Genomic DNA, 13301 nt, shown 5'->3' with positions numbered 1-13301 from the left:
GGTACCGTTATCACAAGTCACCTAGTGGCTTTCCGTTTTCAGCCGTTTAGAAACGCGAAAATAAATGCCGATTATCAAAATGGCTCGAAATCGAAAGCAGATAAGTGAGTCGTGATAACGGTTTCTCATGTAAAATAATATTCTCTAGGGCGCTCTTGTTCCATATTTCAATTATCTTTTATCTATTTGAAGATATCACATAATTACTGTAAAATTAGCGGTATTTTAATTTCGCCGGGATGAAGACTCTTTAAGAATGCTACTTATTGACTAGAGCTCACGAGTTAACGTACTTAAAGTAGTAGTGTTTTATTATTTGCTTGAGCAGGCAACACTGTTCGGAGCGGCAGGCTTGAAGCGGGGTCTGATATGCTGCGCGTGGTTTCGGCTTTTATGTCAGACACTCCGATAGACCGGTTCCAGTCTGCTCCGGCGATTGGTGCTGGTGGCGCGGCGTAAGCAGATCGTGCGTGCGTGGTGTGGTAGGAGTGATTGTGTTTTTTTATTATTATTTCTCATAAAAAAAACGAAAAATATAAACCAACACTATAAAACAGAGGAAAAAGTTTTTCTTTTAACTCCAAAAAATTAAGAAAGAATTTTTCTTGAAAAAAAATAAGTAAAACTTCTTGACGCGTAAGATCACACGATTTAGTGAAACTATTTTTATTTGATATTGTGAACTTCGTTTTAAAGTTCATATATTTTCCGCATCGACCAAAACAAATCAATTCATCACAGTGGAAAATTGTGTCGTTTCGTGTGCAATTCGGTTTCTGTGGAATTTGGTGATTATTCAATATTAACAGAACAAAAAAGAAACAAGTCACAGCAAGCAGCTAAAATTTTTAAAATAATAATAATAATAATAGTTATGATAAAATGAGTACAGTATTCTAATCTTCGTGACGTCACAGTGTACTTGAAGTGTTTTGTGAGTAAAATATAAGTAAAATGACAGTGTGTCAAGAAAAACCCTTTATATTGACAAAAAACACACTTATTTGAAAAACACCGAGTACTTTCAAAACACTACGTATTGTTTTGCATCCTGTCAGATAGAAATAAATGCGTATTGAAATTCAAAACATACATTACAAAAAATAAGAAAAAAAAAGTGAAAATTGGTGAGTTTTACTTGGTCTTGTGAAACGAAAACAAAACGAGTTTTTCGATTTTTTTTTCTAACAAAGGAATATTTAGTGCATTTACGACAGTGACAGTGGCGTATTGTTGCTGATTTTCTTTCAATGTAGTGCGTCTGGATTTCGGAAAACGAATCAAAAGTATCTTTCTGGAGGATTAGTGGCTGGCTTGGTTCTCCGTTTATTTATGAAAATATATCAGTCAATTTGCAGTTATTTACTTCGTGAAAAGGTAAGTCCTATAATAGTTTTAAACTTTCTGTTTTGTTTTGCATTTAGCTGTGAGAAATAATATTATAATGTTATTATCATGGCTATATGATTATCGGCGTGGGAAACCAGGTTCGATTGTCGGTGGGTACCGGACACCACCCGTTTTTTGAGACTTTTTCGTCTTCCTCTGTTTACACATCGGTAAAACACCTCCCCCCACCCCCAAAAAAAAGTATCGTGTTCTGTTAGCAGCAAAACGCGTACTTTTCTTCTGCTTCAAGAAGCGATCTTTTTAACAACCTTTGTTTATTGCATTCAGTTTATTTTAACATTCCCCGGACATTGTAATAAATTGAACGATATTGTTCAACATAGCACTGAATCTACAGTTTTTTTTTCTTCTTGATATAAATCCATTTCTTAAGTTCTACACTACACACTTACATATTCTGCATATTAAATCTACAATGAATATAAATAATTTGTTTCTTAAGACTGTAAAAGTGATATCATTATGTTTATGTTACTTGAAATACACACAAAACATATAGAGATTACCAGTGGCGGCGATTCGACGTTAAAAGTGGGGGGGGGCAAGACATGATTTGAATATTTGTATATCAATGTTAATATACAAATTTCCCTGGTTGAAACTACATACATTAATAGGCCATTTCAGAAAAGTGGGGGGGCAACTGCCCCCCTTTGCCCCTCCTAATCGCCGCCCATGGAGATTACTATGATAGTAGGCCAATATTATCGTATCTACACTGCAAAAAAATACAGAAACTACTTTTAGACATAGTAGGAGACTGTACACATTATATTACCGACACTCTGTGAACACCTCCAGATGACACATATTCACCCCTTGTAGATACTGAGTTATCCAAGGATGTCCTAGATGTATGTACAAAATGTGCAAAATGTATGTCATTACTAGGCTCCGGATTCTTAGGTTCGAACCTATTTTATTCCTGTACAGTGAATGCAGAAAATTCGTGTTTTCTTTACATTTCAAGTTACTATAAGTAGAACTATATTAGTTTTATAGGACCTAAAATGTCCTAATTGGGGGGTTAGGACCTAAAAAATCCTAAATTAGCTTTTAGAACCTATAATGTTCTAAATGATTCTTTATAGTTATTTTTAACCTGAAAAATACTTTCAAACACGTAGTCTCTTCCACTAGCAGAAGCTCTTCAACTTCTTCAAGAAGTGAAAGAGAAAAAAGTACCTGGGGAAGTTGGAACAAAAATTGCGGACAAGTTGGAGGCGGTTTTGAAACGCAGTCCTGATTTCATACATATACAACTAGTGGGCTAAATTCTTCGTGGAGACAATGTCCAAGAAAATTTGCTATGGAATCCCGAGGAATTAGCCAGTATGAAATATGCGCCTCTTACATCGTGTGATGTGGAACGCAGTTTTTCTGCATTCAAGAGAATTTTGTCAGACGACAGGAAAAAGTTTACAACAGAAAATCTTGCCAAATATTTTGTTGTTCAGTGCCATTACAGAGAGTGAAGTGACCACTTTTTGCGCTATAGCAAACATGAAAAGTGCCGGAAAAACAATATTTCGTATTTCCTCAGTGTATCGTTAGAAAAGTGAAGTGATATTTGTGGTGTTGTATAGAATTTCAAATATAAGAAAACTGACAAAAAAAAAAAAAAAAAAAAAAACTACTACTACTACTATAGTACGACAGGCCATACATATGTTAAACTATATTTCAGCTATCAAAAAGAGTCCAAGCTAAGAAGAATTTTATTATTTTTATTACGCAGAAGACTGGTTAGCATAAAGCTTACTAAATTAAGGTTACCGTTTAAGTATGAAATAGCTAACAAAGGGTTTAAAGAAGGTATGGAATAACAAAAGAAAGAAGGTATGGAATTCTCTCCTTTTCTTTTCTCTTATTGTAACTTTTATTTACTTATTTTGTTTGAATCTATGTATTTTTGTTCTATTTACGAAATTTTTATATTTCACTTTTTGTAAGCCTATTGTAATTGGGGTTTATGCCCTGTAATAGGTGCAAAATAAATAAATAAAGTGTAGTAATATTCCGTTTTCAGTAATATAACGCTAAAAATCCTAAACGGTGTTTTTAAAAACCTATAAAATCCTAAAATGCACTTTTTAAAATCCTAATTTGAATTTTTTGGGACCTAAAAATCCGAAGCCTAGTCATTACTTTGTTTTCGAACTGTTTGCCGAGAAGAAGTGTTTTAAATATGTTATACTAGATAGTTTTCGGAGAATGAACGCTTTTGCACACACGAAGCACACTTTACAAACACACACGTGATATATTTTCCCCTCTACATCTGTACTAAAAGTGCTTAAATGTTGTCTTATATTTTAAAATGTAAGACAGAGATAGCAAAGATCGTAAATATAATTTATTTAAAATAGCATCATTTTCTATTTATTATTACTACACAATTTCAGAACACGGTTGACATATATTTCCCAACATTTCATTTTATTTAGATTGGTGCTAAAAGGGACGCTTCGACCCAACCAATAATAATAATAATAATAATAATAATAATAATAATAATAATAATAATAATAATAATAATAATAATAATAATAATAATAATAATTCTCTTACATGGTTATGATACCCATAATCAGTTTCGTAAAGCTGTTCATAAATCGAAAATATTTTATCCAGTTGAGATTAACATACATTCTTTCTAGCTGCAGAAACATTGTAATGTATGTTTTTCTTTCTCTTTTCAAACTAATTCGAAGTGCTTTATGTGGTGAAAAATAGTTGAATGATAGTAACACTGTTCTTTAATAAGTAACAGTAAAGAAGTTAATTAAACAAAACAATAATAGGATTTAAAAAACACAAAAATTGTTTTAAAAAAAACAGTTTATGAAATGAAGTCTTTAAGTTTTACGTCCAATGGTTATTCCTGCTAGGCTAAAGGAGACGGTGATGATGAGAAATGAATGAAATGAGGAAAGTGGAAGGAAACGGGAGAACCCTGAGAAAACCCACTCACATGGTGTTTGTCCTACACGAAGCTCACATGGCGGGAGCTGGGATCGAACCGAGGATTGCATGCACCAGAGGTACAGTAGTTTTTTTTGAATAAAGAACTCTGTCAAATAATGTTTTCGTTAAACATGCAAAAACGCTATTAGGTGCCTGAAAGTGTCGGTGTAAGTATATATGTGTGTGTGTGCAAGGGCGGATCCAAGGGGGGAGGGGCTACGGGGCTATAGCCCCCCCCTTGACGCTCAGGTTTACACTGGATAAAATGGGCTTCAATTCTGCTTTACACTGGATAAAATGGCAAATTATGGTTTAGCCCCTCCCTTGATCATATCCTGGATCTGCCACTGTGTGTGTGTTCGTTTCCCGATATATTGTTCGTGAACCATGAGGAAGATATTCATAAAACTTGTTCGTAAACCGAATTCTTTGCGAACCCAGGGTTTGTAAACTGTTGATCCACTGTACGTTATAGCATAGGCTTGGAACTACAGCCGTAGCTTGAATCAAGTCTCGTTTGCGGTGTACAAACCATCATTTACAAGATTAACCACCTTCACAGTATAAGACGTTTCCTTATCACAACATAAAAGCTAAATTACAAGGCTACGCAACCGGACCCAACATTACTACAATTTAGTTTACGTAGTGTTTCTGCTTACCAAAAATTAAAAATTAGCTTTTTAAAAAAAGTTATTTCTTGAAACTTGCGACAGGGCTACCAGTACGGAATGCTTTATTTTTAAAATATCTCATATATGCTCCTATGATCTAAAGATAAATTACAAATAATGTTATTTATTTTATTGTGCATTTTGTAAGATGGCGCTTTGATCGTGTTTACTATCAGTAATTATTTTTTTTTAAATATAATTATAAATAATCTTCATATTGGTGATTTACGATCAGTTACTATTCCTATCCTTCAAGCATTTTGTTTTTCATCCTTTTGTCTCAGTGTCGTAAAATAAGATAATAATAATAATGATGATAATAATAATAATAATAATAATAATAATAATAATAATAATAATAACTTGGTGATTTTTGCTGATGAACTGCCTCGTGGCTAAGTGGTTAGCATACTTGCCTTTGGGAAACCTAGGCTCGATTCCCGGCGGGGAAGCTCATGTGGTTCAGATTCCACGTTAAGCTGTAGGGCTACACCTTATATAGCCTTGCTGTTGAAAGGGACGCTAAACTCAAAATCAAATCTTGTCAAAATTTTTGCTGATACACGATTTGCCAAAGAAAATGGGTTAACTTTTCTAAATTCTGTGCAATTTTTGAAGAATGTAAAAAAAATCATTTTTAAAAAACTTCAAACTTGTGTCATGTCAATGAATTTAAAAGAAAAAGAACGAGGTTCAACTCGTTTTTTGTTATTATGCTATGGTTATGAAAGTTGATCCCTAAGTTGCAAAGGACAAAAGCTGAGTGCTTCTGAAAACAAGGCTTTGTTTTAGCAGGTAAATATTTAGTGCACGAAGTAGACGATAAAATTCGTAATAACCATTGGTGGTCTTCACCTATGGGCACCCCGAAAAATCTATTAAATACGGAAACCAGTGACAATATTTCTCTGAAATATTTTTTTTCTGGATTAATAGACCCTACATTATTTTTCTCGAATTGTACACAAAATAATCTATATATATAAAAGAGAACGTACAAAATCCTTTGTCCGCTCATCACGCTAATACGGCTGAACCAATTTCTTTCATTTTTGGGGGGTTATTAGGATTTGGACCCTAGATGGTTTTTATCATATCACTTTAATTTTTAATTACCAGTGTCTTGAGATAATTGACCATTCAAGTGTCCATAACGTACAAATCCTTTGTTATTAGTTCATCATAGGTAAAAATAAACGTATTTATATGCAACCCGCATGACCGTGTCACTCGGCGGGTTAACATAAATGACAGGCGATATACAGCGGAAAATAGCTTGAATCTTCTGTTTAAAATTTTTTAATTGATTTGCTTATTTTTACAGACACTTTTACAATATGCCAGCACCGGGATGACCGCAGCGAAGCGGGGCGGGTTAACATAAATGACAGGCGATATAATGTTAAGATTTACTGCAATCTTCTATGGTTTTTATCATATCACTTGAAAGCGAAAAAGTAAAAATTATCTAAGTAACAAAGTTTATTGCGTTCCGGGGTGACCGCAGCGAAGCGGGGTGAACGCTGCTAGTTCACGTATAACTTCTAAATCTCGTCCCAATTTTTTCTTTTTAAATGTGCTTTTCATCTCGATTCTCGTTTCATTTCGAAATTAGAATCCAGATGAGACGAGACGTTTTTTTCATAGCATTTTACAAGTGTAATGTTTAAAAAGAATTTTAGGAATGATCTCCTCAAAAAAAAAAAAAAAAAAAAATCAAGAGTTTGCGATCTTGGCCAAGGATTAGTTGTTGGATCAGGGGGCCTCAAAATGTTTAAATGACCCCTAAATCGAGTTTTCGTATTTTTACGGAATAAAGACATCAAGTGATAGTTTGGGTTTGGCTACACCAGGCGCGGATCCAAGGAGGGAGGCTATAGGGGCTATACACTAGCTCAGGTATAGCTACACTGGATAAAATAGGCTTCAATCCTGCTTTACACTGGATAAAGCTACAAATTATGGTTTAGCCCCTCCCTTGATCATATCCCGGATCCGCCACTGATCTACACTGAAATATATATTGGATATTTTGATCCAAAAAGAACACATTCACAGGATGAATCTGTAAAATGCATCTAGCCAAAAAATCATGTTTGCGTCGATGTATTTTACGAAATGAAAGTCATTTCGTTAAAAGAACACGTTTTTGGTTCAGAAGTTAATATAGACCTATATCTATCTATCACATAAAATGCGTGTTTGCCCTTTCGAAAATAAGTGGTAGATTTTTCTAACTTTTTCTTTTAGTGATGTCTCTTCGATTATTATTATTTTGTTAATTTTAGTTGCATCTAAGAGATACACAACATATTGTCCTAACAATAAACAGAAAACGTCTTAATAAAATATTAATAATAAACATTCGAAGAAGTTAATATAGGCCTATATCTATCTATCACATAAAATGCGTGTTTGCCCTTTCGAAAATAAGTGGTAGATTTTTCTAGCTTTTTCTATTAGCGATGTCTCTTCGATTATTATTATTTTGTTAATTTTAGTTGCATCTAAGAGATACACAACATATTGTCCTAACAATAAACAGAATACGTCTTAATAAAATATTAATAATAAACATTCGCGCTAATATAATACATCGCTACATGCCCTGTCGGGTACATGCCCGATACCCTACTGTGCCCTACATGCCCTACTGTGCCAACAAATTGCTAATTTAAAATTACCAACCAATTACCAATATATTACAATTTAAAAAATTATTTGTATTTTAAATATATTGTACATTTTATTTTCTACGAAGGGGATGAATGATAGAGCGCGTAACTCTGGAGCGTGGTGTCCCTATTTCGATCCCCGCTCACATCGTGTTCGTAGGTATTTCTCGGGGTACTGTACTCCCGTTTCCTATTACTCATTTCATCAATTCTTCAGTTATCATTCACTTGCCTTAAACGTCGTATATGGCCAGATTTAAGAGTGCACCGGTGCACGTGACCCCCCCCCCCCTTCGCTGTAAATATATACTATCTAAAATGAGTAGCTAGCAGTGAAAACAGCAACTCTTTCCGAAACTTTGTGCCGTCGTGTTTCCGTTTGGGGCTTTAAAGTAAGCAGAGCTTTGTAAACGTAATAGTTTAATCGATTTTCTGAAGCTTGGAGCAAAAGGATTTACCAAGCAAAACAATATTCCTTATGCACTACAGATGCCTAAAGTCAATAAGAAAAATCAAATTTAATTCAAATGTAGTAGTAGTTATTAGTGCACCCCTGTCAGCAACTCCTGGATCCAGCCTTGTATATATATACAAGGGCGGATCCAAGGGGGCTAGGGCTAAGGGGCTATAGCCCCTTCCTTGACGCTCAGGTTTACACTGGATAAAATGGACTTCAATTCTGCTTTACACTGGATAAAACGGCAAACTATGGCTTAGCCCTCCCTTGATCATATCCTGGATCCGCCACTATATATATATCGAGAGAGAGAGACAGATTAGGAGATTAACAAAGAACGACATACTTTTTAACGCCATAAAAGTTCGTTTTTTTCTCGAAACCGACGCATGATTATTTTCAGTCACAGCGTGTCTTATCTTCAGACATTTTTTCCCAGATATTATGCTAATATTGGAGAATTTAAAAATAAAAATGAAAAAAGTTTTACCGAACTACAGTTGATCCCTTTTGTTCGGTAAGAATTTTATTGAATTTGTGATCTTCAAATTTGATTGGACCCAGGCCGTAGCCAGCTCAAAAATGTAGAGGGGCCAGATCAACCCATATTATAGTTCATTTGTAAGCTACCGTGAAAATTTTAGGGGGGACGGCACCCCTAGACTCTCCTGGATACGGGCCTGATTGGACCATTAGGGACCTAATAGCTACCAACGTTTGGAATCTCTAAACTGACAAATTCTCAAGGCGTCTGCGAAGTTCTGTCAAACTCGTGGGTAATTATGACTTGGTTACCTTCGTAATTTTTGTGAGGAAGGTAGCACAAAATGTTTATTTTGTGTAGTATCACTGTGCGGCTTGTAATTAATATTAAATTTTAATATATTTCTGTTCAAAATTCTCTATTCATAAATATAAACTAATTTAGAACCTTTATATAATATATAGTATGTGTGTTTCGAAAATACAGTCTTACGTTCTAATTAAATAATAGCTAATTTTAATTTATAAATTATTAAGTACCATCTCTGTTGTTTCTTTCGAACTAGCAGCATCTAACATGTCTTCCAAGGTTGTTAACATTAATCCAACACAATACTTGATATTGTCTAATAATAACAAAGATATAATAATAATAAAAAAAAGTTTTAGAATTATCTTGTGTGTGATCTGAACTTTCTTTGTTACAAAATAATCGATAAAATGAACTCCCCGTGATTTGTTTACGTTGAGTTTACCTCAATACTGGTCAGACATCTTTCTTTTTTTTTTTCTTTCTTTCGTTTTTTTAACGCAAGGATTTCCGTGACTGACGGAGGTATTAGAACATTGTGTAACCTAAAGCAGTGTTCGCACTTTTCTTTCTCTTCGCACATACGTGTGAAATACATAATGATCTTTGTTGTGGACTATCATTTTAAATTACACTAACAATGCATGCATTGTTACGTAGGCTCATTCACTCCAAGTTCATTAAAAGCAGTGTATTCCTTTTAGCTCTACGGATTTAAAAAAATCCAAAGGTTCATCGCTACAGAAACAAAACTTCTCAACTAGATTCTATTATGCCGTACATTCACTTTATAACACAATACTAAAACTCATGAGTTTGGGATTTATGCTCAACAATGGCGCCGATTTCTGTATAACTTCGAGAGGGGCCCATTCTGGACAGCAGTATCATTTCACCTTTTGATTTGGGGGGGGGAGGAAACAAAGTTCTCCATACGACGCCCTTGATTCAAATACATGTATTTGTGTTTCGTTATCATATATCCCTGAAAAAAAAATCGAGCAAAAATATCCAGATCATGTGGGGCTTCAAGTAATCTCGGGAATAGTACCACACCGCAACGTTACTACACTTTTCATATTCACTAAGCACTACTTTGCAGTATAACCTAATAGATTCTTCTACTGTTATTCCGTCAGTTAAATGAGATATCATTATAAAATCACCCAGAAGAAAACTATAAATTAATAAAATTGCGTTAATAAAATCAATAAAATTAATATTGTCTTTATTTGCGAAGATAGTAAATTATGTTAATAAAGTTAATGAAATAAGTTAATTAAAAAAGTCAAAAATTATTCTAAATTTTGACATAACTCTTGTTACATTGTATATACTGTCCTCTGACCTCTGTCCTCGTGTATTTTATTGTTATGCTGTTGTGGTCATGCTATGAAAATTTGATCCTAATTTCTTCATTTATCTTCCTTTTGTTGCAAATAGATCATAGCTGCTCCATTAGAAGTTCGTACCAAAGAGGAACAACGAGTAGTGATCCAGTTTTTGTGATCGGAAGGTGTATCAGAGGCAGCAATCCATCAAAGATTTTCGACACAACACGGGAACAGTGTCTTGCCGCAGCGGAGTGTCTACGATTTTTTTTTTTTTGAAAAATTCAAAAATAGGTTCACCGACTGTTCGGCTCCTTCCTCATGCGTAATAGGCCTACTTGTGCAACCATTTTTGAATTTTTCCATCCATTCGTAGACACTCCGTTGCGGCAAGACACTGTTCCCGTGTTGTGCCGAAAATCTTTGATGGATTGCTACCCCTGATACATCTTCCGACCACAAAAACTGGATCACTGTTCGTTGTTCCTCTTTGATGCAAACTTCTAATGGAGCAGCCACGATCTATTTGCAACAAAAGGAAGACAAATGAAAGAATTAGGATCAAACTTTCATAGCATGACCACAACAGCATAACAATAAAACAAAAGGAAGACAAATGAAAGAATTAGGATCAAACTTTCATAGCATGACCACAACAGCATAACAATAAAACAAAAGGAAGACAAATGAAAGAATTAGGATCAAACTTTCATAGCATGACCACAACAGCATAACAATAAAACAAAAGGAAGACAAATGAAAAAATTAGGATCAAACTTTCATAGCATGACCACAACAGCATAACAATAAAATACACAAGACAAAAGCCAATAAGAACAATGTAAGTCAAAATTGTCGATAAGTTTTGACTTACCCTCGTTCAAACGCGTATACAGACCACCTTGTATATCCAAAGCTTAAGAGCCCTCATCCCGGCGAAATTAAAATGCCGCTAATTTTACAGTAATTATGTGATATCTTCAAATAGATAAAAGATAATTAAAATGTGGAACAAGATCGCCCTAGACAATATTATTTCGCGTGACGCACCGTTATTACAAGTCACCTAGTGCCTTTCCGTTTTCAGCCGTTTACAAACGCGAAAATAAATGCCAATTTTCAAAATGGCTAGAAATCGAAAGCAGATAAGTGAGTCGTGATAATGGTTTCTCATGTAAAATAATATTGTCTGGGGCGCTCTTGTTCCACATTTCAATTATCTTTTTATCTATTTGAAGCTATCATATAATTACTGTAAAATTAGCGGTATTTTAAATTCGCCGGGGTGAGGCATCTTAAATTTCAACATTGTGTTGACATTATGAAGGAAGACTGTATTCAATCAGGACGAAATCCATTGTGTTTCTACAAAACATACCACAAATATTCACTTTTGTAGTTTGAATAAATGTATTATTTTGATTTCTCTTAAAATTAGCTTTTATTCTTGTAGTGGACATTGCGAAGACAATTTGACGCTCGAAGGTATTTTTGCAATGTCTTGTATCTATCTATATGTCGCTTGTAATTATGCGAGACACCCAATGGAAGAACGCTGTAGTTTTCAACCAACCCCTGCGGACATCTACCACTTTACAAAGAGTATAATCTGTTATTATCCTCACTGTGTCTGCACGAAACGTCAGTGCTAGCAGCAAACATAAACAGGGAAAGTTACAAAAAAGAAAAAAAAATCTCACGTTCGTTCTCTTTTCAGTTTATTTGTGAAACAGATAGAGAACGTTTAATGTCAAGTTGCTGGAATAGCTGTATCTTGAATTGTGAATGACGGTAACTGTAAGATAAGTGTGTCCATCTCCACTTAATTTTTTCCTAACCATCCCTGCCTCTGACCCCAAAAAAGAATAAAACAGCTGGTTTTGATTGGTTGATTTGGAAAATAACGTTACTTTTCAGCGCTTTGGCTATATCATACGTGGACCTACAAATTAACGTTAATTTCAAACCATTGAGCTCCCACTGGGAATCGATCACAAATCTCCTAGACATAAGTCGTGTATGCTATCCAAATAGTTATATGAGAGGGCGCGGTGGCTCAGTGGTAGAGCGTCCCTGGTTCGATCCCAGTTCGCGCCGTGTGGACTTTGTGGTGGACAAACACCGTACTTACAACAAAATACTTTGGCTTGTGTAATATTTACCTGTACCTTGGGCAGAAAGTACTCATACATATGCACTATACTTAGTAGAATGTTCATTTCATATTAACAAAAGAAGAATGTTTTTAATATATGTAGGAGATTATTATGGGATAGTTGTTGATATGGACATTTTTTATGGTTACCTAGTCAGTGAGTTTGTGTACTTAACAGTTTTAAGAAAAGGATATTTAAGTTATATCAAATAATAAACCAGTTTAACATCGTTTATAGACGTTGTCAGTTTTATTAAAAAGGTGAGATTAATGGTATTTAAATATCGAAGCTAATATTTTTATGTCAAGGAATTACTACCACTTCAAATTTTTATCTCTGCAAAACGAACCAGGTTTACGACTATCTTTTTGATAAGTCGTTGTAAAAATTTGGTTTACCTCACCCGGGACTTTGTAAATTCAGTTCCCGAAGAAGAAGAGTAAGGTTGAATTTACTTTTACTACAGTTAATGAATACGAACTTAACCATATTGCGAAGTGGTAAAGTAATCATAAGAAAAATGGACAACGAAGCAATGCAGCAGGAATCAAATACTAGTGACCAAAGTGAAACTAGTGTAACACCAGGTTTGTCATCAGAGGATCGACTCTTGTTAGCTGTACAGCGACAAATAATGCAGATGTCTACCGAGATAAAGCAGACCATAGAGCAGAAGTCTGACGAAGCTAACAAGCGATACGAAGAATTAAAGCAGACCATGGAACAGAAGATAGAACAGAAGTTTGACGAAGCTCATAAGCAAAATGAAGAATTAAGTAGACGAATGGAACAGAAGTTTGACGAAGCTAATCAGACCATGGAACAGAAGATGGAACTG

General features: G+C 34.7%; 1 protein-coding gene across 1 annotated transcript in view; it reads left to right on the top strand.

Moving 5' to 3' along the window:
* Positions 1 to 361: 361 nt before the first annotated feature.
* Positions 362 to 13301, top strand: part of LOC145689838 (discoidin domain-containing receptor 2-like) — a 602490-nt gene continuing 589550 nt past the window's right edge. The window contains exon 1 of the mRNA XM_081764058.1: positions 362 to 1377. The gene's annotated coding sequence lies outside the window, so the exon portion shown is untranslated. The remainder of the gene's footprint in view (positions 1378 to 13301) is intronic.

This window comes from Thermobia domestica, chromosome 7 (genome assembly GCF_964235325.1).
Source record: "Thermobia domestica chromosome 7, izTheDome1.hap1.1, whole genome shotgun sequence".
Taxonomy (NCBI): Eukaryota; Metazoa; Arthropoda; class Insecta; order Zygentoma; family Lepismatidae; genus Thermobia; species Thermobia domestica.
Note: the sequence above shows the minus strand (reverse complement) of the source record. Positions and strands in the feature narration are given on the sequence as shown.